The following is a 15,107-nucleotide window of genomic DNA, read 5'->3' on the forward strand; positions in this document are numbered from 1 at the left end:
ACTGCAAGGAGCATCTACGCATCTAGTCCCCTCAAAATGACTACCCAACCTCTGTGTAAAGGAGAGTCCACTACCCTCTGTGGCAGCCTATTCAATTGTCAAACAGCGAAGATCTTCCTAATGTTTAGCTGGAATCTCTTTACTTGTAATTTGAATCCATTAGTTTACATTCTAGTCTCTGGAGCAGCAGGAAACAAGATTTCTCCATCTTCTACATTACATCTTTTCAGATATTTAAAGATGGCTACCAAATCACCTCTCAGTCCTTTCTTCTCCAAGCTAAACATATCCAGCTCCCTAAGCTGCTCCTCATGGGGCTTGTTTTACAGACTTCTTACCACCTTCGTTGCTCTCCTCTGAACACACTCCAGTTTGTCCATATCCTTCTTGAACTGTGGTCTGTATAGGTCTGTGCACGCACATTAATGACACTGCTAGAAGTACTCATATGAGTCCATACTGTGTCAACATATTCATGGTTTAGAATACAGTACTTCTGTCCAAAGCCTTTTCTCTTTCTGAGCTCCATTGATAGTATCTTCATGACTTGGATCACAACTATCATGAGAAGGCTATCAAGACTATCTGCCCAACATGACTACTGGTTTCTGCACCAGTCAAGACAGAAGGAAAAGGAGAATTTGGGTTTACTTGGTTATCATCAACACCAGTGAGCGAGTGGTAGGGGTTGAGGGGCCACATCAGGTTACTGAATTCTGAAGATCCAAATCCTGAAACTAATAAATCAATAAATCAAAAAAATAATCATGGAGGGCATTTTCCTACTTCATTCTGATGAGAGGTTTAGTGAAGATATTCAAATTTCAATTGCAACTTAACATAAACTTAACAGTCAAAGCTTACACCTTCCAACTTAAATGCAGTTGAATTAGATTGTTTAGCTTATTAACAAATAACTAAGCACATTAATCCTTTTCTATTCATTATTCTGTCTCTAGGTGGAGGTGGTCTCAGAGCTGGTGTCGGGAAGCCCAAGATTTTTTGACCCCAGGAATCTCAACATACACTTGGAGTTTGTCTTGTCTGCTTTGATTTGCAGTTTCATGACTGATATGATAGTCATGGTTCTATTGCAATTGATATGTATCAGGACACAATTTGGATCTGGTATTCTGTTCAGGAGAGAGAGCTCATGATATGAGGAGGCCAGTGATGGTTTCAATGTCACAGGCAGTTCTGAATCATAGCAGATCAGACTTCCCCCATGTGGTGACTTCCAGATGTTTTGACCTATGGTTTGTATCACCTCTTTTGTCATACTGGCTGGTGTCGATGGGAATGCTAGCACAAAATAACATGAAACCCATAAGGCTGTTGAGTGCTGGATTAGGTTTTTATTGTACATTTTTGCTGGAGTGGAGACCAATTTTCTCTAGTCTGCCTCCAGAGACTGATTAATCGTATTGAACTACTGAAGTCCCTGAGAGACTTGCTTATTGTCCTTTTGAAATGGTGGCTTCCACCTGAAACACACAGTGGAAAGGGGCCCTTATCACAAGTGTCATAACTCATGCTTTAGAGTCCAATGATTCAGAAGGAGTGGAGGAGGTAGATTGCCAGGAATCTGCAGCATCTGATAATGACACTCTATTTGAAGCCAAGGAGCTTAGGGCTGTTGGGGGGGGGGGGCTGCTCCACAGCAGGAGGCTGCAGATACTGAAGATCAATTGCCATCATTCATTGAGTGACCACAGGACAAAAAAAGATTGTGCCCCTCCTGGAAATGATTAAGTAGAAGATGTTGATATAATTAGGCACCTGGAGTCTTGCAACAGCTGCCTATAAATCTCCTAGCCATTCCCCATTGCTTTCAACCCTCCTTTTTTGTTGCTTTCAAGCCTTCTTTTTTGGTGACTAGCATGTTTTTGACTTTGTACTGGCTAAGATTTACAGCTCTGTTTCACCTCTTCCTGGCTTTGTTTATCTGGACTTGCTAAATGATCTCTGGACTGCCCAGCAAGGCTCTCTTGCTTCTCCCTTCATTTGATGGATACCCTGTGACTAATCTGGACTGAATGGACTGCTCAGCAGCTCTTGTATTCTAACTACCTGATTCCTGGGACACTTGCTGACTGGAGTATAATACAGAATTCTTCCCCCAATGCCCTAACTGAGAATTGCATTGGTTCTTTGGGGTTGTTGTGATAATGACTAGAAAACTGTTGGAAATCCTTCTGTTCACAAGTACACATGGAAGACCATTTCTTTTCTTTTCTTCAAAAGAATAAAATGGAAAAACGTCTGTAAGACTTGGAAGCCAGCAGGAGAGCATTTTGATCTCCTAAGAGACTCCAGTTCTGATTTAAAAGTAGTTTTCTTACAAAAGAATTTTCAAAGAGATGCTTCAGCATGAAAATATTGAATTAGAACTTATCAAGAAATTTGCTTCAATCCATATAGGCTTAAATCAAGAGAATGCTTGTTTGTTCCAGTACAAATGCTAATTGACTTGCCAAAGCTAAGATATTTTGTAATACCATACTCACTAAACTTTTGTGGATCTGTCACAAACTAAGTTCATTTCACCACAATTTGACTACATTGTTCAGTTTTTTCTCTTTAGTATATACAGTAACTGTGTGTATTTTATTACACATACATACAACTTCCAACCAAGGATAACACTACTCATATCTAATAGGCAGCCTCTAATCCATGAAAGCTTGTGCCATAATAAATATGTTGGGCATTAAGGTTCCATAATATTTACTGCTGAAGAACATTATTATGTAGCATTCCAGAAATTACACAGAAAGAACTTTTTACATTTGCTTATCAGTGTTTTTACTAAAATCAGTGTTCTGGCTCCTGTTGAATCTGCCAAGCTTAGTCTATATTTATTAGCATCCTCCCCTATTCAAAAGTTCTCATAAAGCTGTGTCATTCATTCCCCTTTGGTCAAATTATGCTTGGTTTTTGTTCTTTCGTAACTTTCAGCAGTAATGGGAAAACCTGAAATGAGCACCCAGTAGATTGTTGTAGTTTTAGGCTCTAGATATTAGCTATGCACAGTGACACATTTCTCTTCCACTGTACACAGAACATTGCTGTATAACATGTCAGGCTGTTTACCCACCTAGCAATGCAGTACTGTTGTTGTGTACCTTCAAGTCATTTCTGACTTATAGAGACCCTAAGGTGAACCTATCATGGGGTGTTCTTGGCAAGTATCTTCAGAGGGGGATTGCCATTGCTATCCTCTGAAGCTAAGAGATTGTGACTTGCCCAGGGCCACCCAGTGGATTTACATGACTGAACTGGGATTTGAATCCTGGTCTCCAGAGTCATAGTCTAGCACTCAAACCACTACACCATGCCATCTTGCATACCAATTCAGAAGTACACCCCCACGCGCAATTCAACAGGACTTAGAAACCTAACTCTGTATAGGACTGCTATTATTATTATTTTCCTTATTACTTTTTACCAGGCAGGAATTCTTCAAGGTCTCAAGCAGAGAATGTTCCCAGCACCCATTTCCTGTTGTTAACTGGAGATACCAGAGTTTGCACTTAGGCCGCTTAGGCTGTTCTGCTTTTGCTTTTTTTTACTAATATGCCTGAATCTATCCAGAGTGCTGGAATGTATCACCAAAGTTCAGAACCTTGGAGTCTTAAAAAAACAACAACCCAGAATCATTTCATCTCTCTGCTGATATGGAAGCCATCAGCTGCCACACCAGTAGGGGTAGTTCTGGAATTGTTTAGTCAGTCCCCCACATTTGGTTCAACCAACCATGGATGCCTTTCAGCATCAGGATTCCTTCACAAGACAGGAGTGGATGGCTGCAGCTGCCTCTGCTTCTGCCTTATGCTATTTTAATGGTGTCTTACAAGCCTTATTCATAGTCTCTCATGACCTTATCACATGGGGAAAATCGAGGAGAAATTGGGAGGTTAAACATCTATTATCCCATGCAAAACGTGATATCGCAATTAAGATTTTCACACACATCGCTATTAAACAGGCAATAAACTGGCAATAAACAGCAAGAAAACATTATCAGGATTTCCCTGTTAATGATTTGTTGCTGTTTATTGCCTGTTTAATAGCAACGTCATGTGAAAATCTTAATTGCGATATCACATTTTGCATTGGATAATTCCTGTTTAAACCCCTGATTTGGTCCGATTTCCCCTGTGTGATAAGGTCCTCAGTATCACAAGGCTATTAAAAATGACATAGGGCAGTAGTAGAGGCGGCAGCACATAATCTGTGAACAATCAAATCCACAAAAGTCAACCTCACAAAATGTGGGGAGCTGACTGTAAAATTATGGTATCTTATTCACATATCTACACAAGTATCAAAGAAAATAAAGTGCAAGGTACCATCTCTTCCTTAGCAGTGTGTTTCCATAGGTGGCGATTTATGTGTATGGCCCACCATGCTAATCAAGTGATCCATTTCCAGCATCCCTTTGAAATAGGATGGTCTGTGGAATCTCTTTTGGGTCACATGGAAAAGGCAGAAGGCTACCCATAGTTGTGTATCAATACCTGCAGCCAACTGTGGCAAGCTGAATATTCAACACTTGTAGTGGCTGCCACCATTCACCTAATCATTGTGTGAATGAGACTTTTCAGTGGGCAGTTGTTCCCCATTTGTTGGGGTGTAGTATCAAAACTGGGCATTATCTGTATGTTTCTCTTCACTGAGAAACAGTTTTGAAAATTAGAAATCAAACGTATGACCGTGAAGGCTGCTGTTTTCTAAAAGGGAGGGCTGCAGATGCTGCGGTGTTCTCTGGGGAGATGGTCTTGTCTTTTGTGCTGCTCTCTTTCCCCTTCGCCATCCCCACCCCAGGCCAAATCTCCTGCCCGTCTTTTGCCTCCTGGACACCTGTGCAGCTTCAATATTTCATTCATGTTTCCCCATCCATCCCACCCGCCCACCCTCTTTCCCATCTTCTTGGCTCTTTCAGAGAAACGTGTGTGCGCCTCTCTGTGTGTGTCTCTGTGTGCGGAGCGTGTGCGTGGGTGGCCTTTGAAAGGCTTGCTGTCAATCCCATCACTAAGCTGAAAAGAGACAGAGATATGGGGGAGAGCGGTTGAAATGGGGGATGTGGGCGGCTGTTGTTACTGACGCTGCCAGCCAACAGGCCAGCCCTTCCCTGGAGGCATTGGCACCAACAGGGAAAGGGAGGCCTTCCCCCATTTATAAAATGACCACTCCTGAGTCTCTTCTGCTGCCACCATACCTGGGACAGCAAAAAGGATGGGGTAACCAAGATTGGACACTTGTCATCTACAGGGCAAATGTTCACACTACAAACCATAGAAGTTTTAGGAGTAATCTGATTCCATTCCCCTTTCACAGTTGTTTTAGGCCCAGGAGATATTTATTTAACCAGGGGGTCCTTCCATTACGAAAAGCTCCAGTTCCTGAATCGATTTATATGCCCCTGGTTCCCACTGGAAATCAATTCTGATCCGCATTTGATTCTAGAAGCCTGGAATGGGGAAAAGCTTTGAATTTTTTTTTTTTTTTTTTTTTTTTTTTAAATTGGAGACAGGGCTCAGAGACTCTTGTGGGCCTCAAAGTGGCCTTGTGATTTTACCTTGCCCACCCCTGGTCTACAAAGATGCACCTGTGTTGCATCTGGAAAAACCAAATAAATTGCAGGGACTTTGGAATATGTAACTGGGGGAGGGTTTTTATTGTAAAGGGTTTCACCTGCAGGAGAGTGTGGGGTTGTGGTTTGAGTGTTGAACAACAACTCTGAAGACCAGGATTCGATTCCCAGCTCAGCCATGGAAACCCCACTGGGTGACACTGGGCAAGTCACATGCTCTCAGCCTCAGGGGAAGGCAATGGCAAGCCCCCTCTGAACAAATCTTGCCAAGAAAACCCCATGAGAGGTTCACCTTAGGGTCACTGTGTGTTGGAAATGCCTTGAAGGCACACAACACACACTTACAGAGGATTTTGTTTTGGGGCTTCCTGTTGAAACAACTGAGGATGCTTTGGCTTAAAATTCCTGGCCAGCAATGTCAGCATTTGGGGTCATAATGTGATGGAAGAGAGGCAGCAGCTGAGCAGGAGAGGAAGCACTGAGCTTCTCATCTTTGGTGCATGCAACAGGAGGCTGTGGAGCAGCAAGAAAAGAGGAACGTTCTATAGGAGAGGAAGAGGAAGAGGGAGAGGAAGGTTTTGGGGGAGCTGGTCCAGAGCTTAGCTCCCCAAATTCGTGGAAGGATGTGAAGCAGTGAAGACAACTCCTCCATGCATGTGCAGAGTGCCTTCTTTTCACCGCAGTGCCGAGCAACCACTGCAGAAAGAAACCAGTTTGACACCACAGTCACTGCCATGGCTCCATGCTGTGGAATTCTGGGGACTGTCGCTTGTTGTCTCTGACAAGGACTAGCTTACAAAACTACAATTCCCAGACTTCCATAGCATGGAGCCATGGCAGTGAAAGTGGTGTCAAATTGGATTATTTTTGCAGTGTGGATGCAATGTCAGGGCTGCATCCACACTGGAGAAATAACCCGGTTTGGCACTGCTTTAACTCTTTGTCTGACACTTTGCTATGGAATTCTGGGAGTTGGAGTTTGTTGTGGGGCCCAGAGCGGAGACTCCCAGAATTCCATAGCAAAGTGTCAGACAAAAAGAGTTAAAGCAGTGCCAAACCGGGTTATTTCTCCAGTGTAGATGCAATTCAGGAGGCTTTTCTTATTCCCCCTCCAAGTGTGTGCCTTCCCCTGCCTGCCTGCCCTGGGCCTTTGCCACTGTGGTGTGTCTGTGTGTGTCTCCTCTGTGGAGTGTGTTTGTGTGGCTGAGCATTGCAGAGTCCGGGCGGCTCTGCAGCAGGGAGCTGAGCCCCGGGAGCTGGAAGGAAGGAAGGGAAGGGGAGAGGAGAGGAGAGGAGGAAGGCTTGGCTTTGCAGTGGAAAGGCGAGGGACTCAAGAGTGGCCTTGGAGGGGGGGGGTCTCCATCTCTTCCGCAGCGCCAGTCCTGCTCTCTCTCTTTCTCTCTCTGGCTTTCCTCCTCACTGCAGTCCCTTCAGGAGCCGAGGCTGAGCAGGGGGGGCTCTGGCTGCCAAGGAGGAGGAGGACGGGAGGAAGGGGGAAAGAAGACCCCCCGAGGAGGAGGAGGAAGCGGGGAGGGAGCCAGGCTCCAAGGCAAGGCGAGCAGAGGGGAGCCCAGGTGGTCCTGCTTGTCTGCCTTCCCGCCTTCTCTCCCACAGAGGAGTCCCCTCAGCATCCCTACTGAGAAGCACGCCTTGCCACAGTCCTAGGAGGGCTTGGGGGCTTTGCTTATTAGGTAAGGGTCCTCCATTTTGGGGAGGCTGGAGGGGGGAGAGGCTTGTGGGGTGTGTGTGTGGGGGGGGGACTGGAGGTGGGTGGGTGGCAATGGCAAGCCCCCTCAGGCACCTCTGGCTAACCAGGCACCCTCGAAGGATATCATCATCATCATCATCTTCATCATCTATAGTTATCATTAACTATCTGAAAGCAGCTCTGAGCCTTTAGGGCTGAAGAGCAGGGTATAAATACTGTAAGTAAATATCATCATCATCTATAGTTACTATTAACTATCTGTAAGCCGCTCTGAGAGCCTTTAGGGCTGAAGAGTAGGGTATGAATACAGTAAACAAACAAATAAATAAATAAATACAATCATCATCATCAGTATAATTATTATTATCACCATTATTATCATCATCATCATCATCGTTATTATTTATTCATATCCCGCCTTTCTCCCACTATAGGGACTCGAAGCGCTGATCAATCAATAAGAGACAGCCAGGAGCCAGTCCAGTGCCCCCTCCTGCACCCAAGAGGTCGATATTGGCACCCAGACACCCACACTCACACCCACACACCTCCATATCTGTTTACCTCACCCTCAGGGCAGGCTCACAAATACACACAGGCACACACACACTTACGCCAGAGGGACCTGGGCTGCCCTCTTCCCTGAGTGTGAAAGGAAGTCTTCCAGACCAACAAATTATGGGAAGGGCGGGGGAGGGGACATAGAGGTAATGTGTGTATGAAAGCTACCCTTACCTGCTCATTGGAGGAGAGAAAAGAGGAGAGAGCCTCAGATTTGGAAAGGTCAGACACTGAGGTGTTTAATTGTGTTTTTTTTTAAATGTTGTGTTGCAATCGTTGCCTGTGGTACCTTTCTTCCCTTCCTGGCTGCAGCAGGATAATATTAAGCTTGGCTCAAAGCTTTTGCCCCCTCTCCCTGACTCCTGACTAAATCCAAGCTGTCTGACTAGAAATCCAAGCTAGTGTGGTGAGACCATCTAAAACTCGCCATGGTAGCCCATCACTTTCTGCCAGGCTAGGTGGCACTGCTGCTGAGAAAGGGATGTGCAGGTAATGGAAGCGCCACCAATTGTGGGTGCTGCAGCCGTCTCTCTGCAAAGATGGGTTTTGTTGGAGGGTTTGAGGAGACAGCTGTGGGGAACTGCATTCAGTGCAAAGGGAAGATCTGTGCTCAAAAGCTTGGCTTCTGACTGCCAGTGACTGCGTGGGAGGTTAAATGCCTGGTTCCTATCTTGTACCTGCGACTCTGTGTTACCTGTACCTGTCTGCAAGGCCATCTTGGCATAACGGCAATCTTGTTTCTGAGTAAATAGCCTACATTTCATTTGCGGGGGGAGGGGACACAGAATGATCTGAAATTCCCCTTTTTCTTTTTATGATTGCATCTCTAATGAAAACATTGAAGTTCAGGCACGTCAGTTGATTTGCAGACCCAGTTTCTTGTTATATGCTTATAAGACCTGGCAACGTTGTTCTTGTTTGTTATTTATTCCAAACAATTTGTTCCTTTTGGTTTCTGTTTTTTTTTTTAAATTGTTATCCGGGTCAAGCTTCTTTTGTTGCATATAACATTCTCTTTGTATGTTTTAGAGGCAAATCTTGGTGCAGGGCTTCCAGGTGAGGGAGGCATTGCTGAGGTTCTGCATGTTTCTAAACATCAATGGTCCAGAAAATATTGGCTTCTTGTTGAGAATTGTGTGCCTTTTTTGGCTGGCATGATCCAGGTGTTACCACAGTAGGGAGTTTGAAATGTGGTGCATGTTTACAAATGTTACAGTAGGAGAGAGATTGAGGAACACTACATCTCCAGCAGAAGCAGTAGAAGGTCTCAGAGAGGCAAAGAAAAAGAGCAACCACATTTCTATCCTCTCTTATTTGCTCCCCTAGGAAGATTTGGTCAACAGGGGGAGCCACTTGTCTGGCCAGCAGCTGTAGTGGGAGACAATAGACATGGGACAAAGTTTCCTTTCCATTTTGGTAAGAATTTACCACATTTTGCAGACCTCTTCATATTTGGGACAGAAAGAACTTGAGATTTTTGAAAAATTCAAATGTGGGAACATTGAACTACAGATTCATCCATTCAGCTTTTGAGTACTTAACTCTAGCATTGAATCCCTGCGTATTCAGACATGTTAGTAATGAATCAAGGTTGCCACCTGCTTGTTTATTTGTTTGTCCCCCCCCCCCCCCCTATCCCCTCCACCCAGTAGACAGATACATAACATGGCGCTTTCCATATTGGGATTAGCTGCCCTTTGAGTTTGGTCTGGAGGAGAATTTTGTTTCATTTCATTTTTTAAGGACTGATCAAAATGTGCAAATTTCTTCATATTCAGGATGGAAAGAACTTGAGGGTTACAAAATTCAAACATAGGGAAAAAAAGCAAATTTCCTCATTCCTAGAGACACTAAGACTTGCAATTAGCCTTTAGAAGTCTAATAATGATGCAAATAGGACTTTTCTAATAGGAGCAAAATTGAACCCATGATTTTTGTCTGTATGCTGCACATCTTTGGGCATATTGTGCTTTGGCAGCAATACTGATTATCTGCATGTCTGAAGATAGGAAGCCCACCTGCATGAATTATATCCACTGTTTATGAGGTTTGGCTCAGTTCTCGACCCTCTTCGGGCTGGTCACAAGGAAAATATATCTTGTGATGAAATGGATGGAAAATAAGTAAAAGTTTGATTATCCAAATGACATTATTCTTGAGTTTTCAGTTATATGATTAGGCTTTATGCTCTTCGATTTTATTGGTCTGTTGTAGGTTCTGATGTATTCCACATATTTCTATATTTTCAAAATAATCATCAAATCTTTTAATGGGAAAATGAGAAGGCAATCAGAAGGGAAGGACACAGGGTTTATTGTTGATTGCTAGTATTAAAAATAATGGTGGAATTGTTGCTGGTAATTAAGACTTTAAGCCCATCCGTTATGTTTTTGGAACAGGAGCTACAATCTGGACATAGTACTTGATGGAGCATGAAAGTCTGGTTTTGTTTTGTGCAGCAAGCACATATGTTCTTGTGATAGATGAAAAATTAGGCCATTCTTTTTAGAAAAACTGATTTAGACAGAGGCTCATTCTCTGTTCTCCATGGCAAGGTTATCATGTTTCCAGAACTCTGCAGATTTCTATGAGACAAGATTCTGTTTTATAATGAGTGGGACTTTATAAAATCTATCCTTTAAGTGAAGCTACTTCCTAGCTCTGTACAGTGCTACTACCATCATAATTTTCAAATTTTCTCCAAGCATTACTGATATCCTGTCAAAGCTGCCTGAAACACTCTTTTTATGGTGACTTGTTCCTGCCTCCATTATATCATGTAATATTACCATGTTCTCTGTTATCATTCCACCTAGTGTGAAGAATTTCTGTGGCAGTGCGACTTGTTCTAGCAAGGGGTGAAAAATCAAGTGAACGATGGATGGCACTTAAGTGCTGAGATAACGCACCTCATCTGTTTAAGTGTATGAAAGTGTCTCACACTGAGTCAGCCTGTGGGTCTGTACCAGTGGTTCTTTTTCGTTTATGAACTTTTTTGAGAATCTGATGAAACCTATGGAAAAACCTATGGAAAAATGTTTGTTGAAACATGTGTACAAAATTTTTCATACAGATAATTTGATTGCGTTGGAAATGTCATAAGAAGATGACGATGACTGCATGTTCCCTGACCATTTACAGTAGTATCCCATAACACCCTACACTTGTTCTGAGTGAAACAATATCTTAATAACATACCGTCTGAGATTCTGGATGTTCTATGGGCAGAAACGTAATGCTCTGCCTGCACAGTTGTGCTAGGCTACTGCTTTTACTCATGTCAAAGATATCTTCCTGGTGTAGATTGCAAAAGCCAGGCATAAATTCAAAACCAGGACTATGGAGGACATGGGGTACTAGGGAGCATTTGGCTGTATATCTACAAGCAGTGATGAAACAGCACCTGTTGTCCCTTTCAGATCTCTGTGAGTATCCTAGAGAACTGGGATGGGAGCAATGGTGGCTGTTTCCTTTCAGCTGCAGCCAGACACTACCTGTGCGCATGTTTTCTTTCCTAGTCTCGAAATAGATGAAGTATTTCATGCCTGGCTTTTGAATTAGGCTTGCATGGGGAGGACTTTGGGCAAGGTGGTATGAGATACCCCCTTGCACACTTTCATTAAAAAGACATATGCTTGAGTAACCCTAGGTTATACAAGCGTATGCTACCAAAAGGATTATGACCATTGTGACATTACATATTTGTTTTGCTCAGAAAATACAATTTTCTAGGTAACAGGAATGAATTCAATTGCAATAATAATTTTGCATGTTGTGCTCTGTGGACCTGAGTTTAAGAATCTCTGTTCTAAATCTAAGTCAGTATTGGGTTCTTTGGATCTTTGGACAGAAAGGACCTTTCAGTTAGATGCTATCCTGGCCTCTTGTAACACAAGGATTTCAAAATGTCTTGCACCTAAATGTCCTGTGGTTCATTATCCATTGCTATTCTGTGGTTTTTATCTCAATAAATTTATGTTTTAGGGAGAAACCCCAGGATTTGATGAGAAGGAATGTGAACCAAAAAAATATATATATTAGGTGCCAGACAAGCATACTAGGATGATAGGAGGGGATCACCGAGAGGTGCTTGTTGTCTGGTGAATACTCTGGGATAGAACAGCTTGAAAACCCATTGTCACCCACTTGTTGATAAACTTATGCATACTTGGATGCCACTGTTTTCAAAGAGTTGGAGACAGATATGACTGGAGTGTTAACTCTACCTATGGATGTAGAAACTTTACTACAGCCCGAAGACATGATCTTTTTTTCTTTTTTCTTTTTTGATGTTTGATGCCTACCTCATGTTCTCTTGCTCATCCTGGTTTCTGAAATATGCCAGGATTGGACTTTAGCCTTGGATACTGGAAGCAATTGATTTCTCCTTGAGGGATGGTATGGCCCTCACTGCCCTGAAGGGAAGTAGTGCTGAGTTTAGTTTTAATGGTTTGAAACAACTGCTGTTTAATGTCTAATTTAACATTTTTGGGTAAAGTGCTTCAGCAGGTACTATCATCCAGGCAATGTTAGGTGATGCTTATTATTTTGATCCTTTCTGATTTCTGGCTAGGTTTTGTCACATAAACAGCCTTGGTCATCCTGCTAGGATGATGGCTTTGGCTGATGATTGGGGTAGAGATAATGTCCATGCTTTGATTCTCTTGGATTGCTCAGCATCTTTTGATACTGGTATTCTTGTGGACTATCTGTGTGTTCTTGGCCCATCTTGGAAAGTGGTGCGGGGGGGGGGGCATTTATTCCTTTCTGTTGCCACTGTGGTCATAATATGCCACAGATTTTATCTTGTCATTCATGATATTTAACATCTGTATTAAACTGCTGGGGGAAGGTGTCTGAAGGATTGGATTGAGCTGTACTTGCTACACGGTTAAAACTCAGTCCTGCTTCTTGTATTCATGGGGAACTCTCAAAATGGTTCCTGGAGGCAGTTTTGGTATGGATGAAGGCAAAGAAACAGAGGCTTAATCCAATCAAGACAAGATGGAGGTGCAGTCTGTAGGGAAGTAAACTATGCTGCTTTGAGGTTTTGAACTGATCCTAGCCAGAATTACATTCACCTTGAAGAACCACACAAACAGCCCAGGAGCAATTCTGGATGCATCCCTAACTGGGGATGCTCAGATGATGGTTGTGTCGAGGAATACTTTTTACCTGTTTAGGTAGCAACTACAGATCTGGAGAGGTTACATGTTGCCTCATTGATTAATATACAAGAGGAAGCTGTGCTGTGCTACTGGAATGAGTACATAGGGCTGATTTGAAATATGGTTTGGATATTTCAGCTGGTGCAAAATATAGTTGGTGTTAAATATTATGACCATAGGACAACTACATTGACTTAGTTGCTGTGGTTGTCTTATTTAAAGTTAAGGTTCATTTAAAATTCTGACTATTAAAACCTTAACTGACTTGAGAATGAATCATTTGGAAGGCAGGCTGGCTAACATCAGAAATAGGAGGCCTTCTCACTTGCCCACTTTTGAGAGAAGTTAATTTTGCAAGTACACGGGAATATGGTTTTTCTGCAGTGATTCTAAATTCTGGAGCATTGTGCCAACAAAAGCACGTAAGACCCTATCACTGTATTAATATTTGTTTTCCATTTCTTTCTCCCAAAAGGATTTTATTTGTTAGCTGGATATATGTTATGATTGTAGTTGTAATTATTTATTGGATTTCAGGGTTTTTTTTAAACCTGGGTAAACGTTTTTTATTTTACTATTAGCACTGGTTCTTCTTAATTATTATTTTTAGTATTATGGTTTTTTAAATATATCATTACATTGAACATATTCTATATTGGAAGCTGCTTCAAGAGAACATTTACTGTTTCATACAATTAGAAATCATGAGGCCCTCTAGATATTGTTGCATTGCAAGTCCTAGAATCTCTAAGCAAGCACTAGAGCTCATGGTTAGACATTCTGGGACCTGCAGTCCAACATCATCTGGACGGCTGCATGATTCCCTCTCCTTCTTCAAAAAGTGGTCTACAAACATGTAAATAAAAATATTTATTATCTCCCACCTTTTCTCCCTGTTTTGATTAGGGTAGTTTCTAAAATATGTTTTTATAAAATAGCCTTTAAAATATCAATAAAATATATGTAAAAAATGATTGGCCTCCTGTGAGTGAACTGTGATTGGTGTAAATCAGACGGGTTTGGATGAATGCTAGAAAACTACATCTACTCCTTATAGCAGGGGTGCCCAACTTGGAAGGAGGTAGGGGCCATAATTAAGATTGGCTAAGGTTGTTCGGGCCGCCAATAGTTTTAGGTGAAATGTAGGACATTAAAAAAAATGGGGGGCATGACCAAATAAAAGCTGGAAGCATACTTCTTAGCCATGCTCAAAATAGAGGACCTTGTGGAATCCCTCCTCCTTGACAGGAAGGCTAAGAAGGGGGTCATGTCTGGGAAAAGGAGGGAATGCTAGTCACCCTACCAAGGAGCAAGGTGTCCATCCTGTCCCCTCCCTCCCTCCCTCCCTCCCTCCCTCCCTCCCTCATTTCTTTCTTTCCTTCCCTGCTTCCCTCCCTCTCTCCCTCTCTTTCTTTCTTTACTTTCTCCCTCCCTCCCTCCCTCCCTCCCTCCCTTCTTTTATTATTTCCTTGTTTCTTTCTTTCCCTGCTTCTTCTTTACTCTCTCCCTTCCCCTCCTTTCCTTCCTTCCTTCCTTTCCTTGCTTCTTTCATTCCTCCTCCTTTCTTCCTTTCCCTGCTTCCTTTTTCCCTCCCTGCCTCCCTCCCTCCCTCCCTTCTAAGGTTTATAGCTATGTTTCCTGATGCAGAATTGTGGCCATCATTTTAAAATGTAATCAAATGATCTGTATAATTAATACAGTTTAAAAATCTATTAAAACAGAAGATAAAATAAAGAAAATATAACACTGAAAGCATACAGTTATCTGCTGAAGAATGAGCGTAAATTGCTATTTTAATTAAGAATCACATCATGTTTAATATAGAATCAAAGGCCTGTTACAGACTGCCAAAATAAAGCTGCTTCGGGTCTCTTTGGAGGTATGCTGTTTAAATGATGCATGCATCCTAAGAATCTGGAAGCTGCACCAAAGCTGCCCTCCAGTGCTTAGGAATGGAGTGTGGCTTTGGCACGACCTCCGGACTCTTAGGACCCATGCATCATTTAAATAGCTTACCTCCAAAGAGACCCGAAGCAGCTTTATTTTGGCAGTCTGTAACAGGCCTTTGATTCTA

At 42.6% G+C, this 15,107-nt stretch overlaps 1 protein-coding gene across 5 annotated transcripts in view; it reads left to right on the plus strand.

Moving 5' to 3' along the window:
* Positions 1-7,204: 7,204 nt before the first annotated feature.
* Positions 7,205-15,107, plus strand: part of PTPN5 (protein tyrosine phosphatase non-receptor type 5) — a 120,543-nt gene continuing 112,640 nt past the window's right edge. For 4 of the 5 annotated variants that reach the window (XM_042445641.1, XM_042445637.1, XM_042445635.1 and 1 more), the window contains exon 1: positions 7,205-7,287. The gene's annotated coding sequence lies outside the window, so the exon portion shown is untranslated. The remainder of the gene's footprint in view (positions 7,288-15,107) is intronic. The other variant, XM_042445636.1, reaches the window with a different exon arrangement.

This window comes from Sceloporus undulatus, chromosome 1, assembly GCF_019175285.1.
Source record: "Sceloporus undulatus isolate JIND9_A2432 ecotype Alabama chromosome 1, SceUnd_v1.1, whole genome shotgun sequence".
Taxonomy (NCBI): domain Eukaryota; kingdom Metazoa; phylum Chordata; class Lepidosauria; order Squamata; family Phrynosomatidae; genus Sceloporus; species Sceloporus undulatus.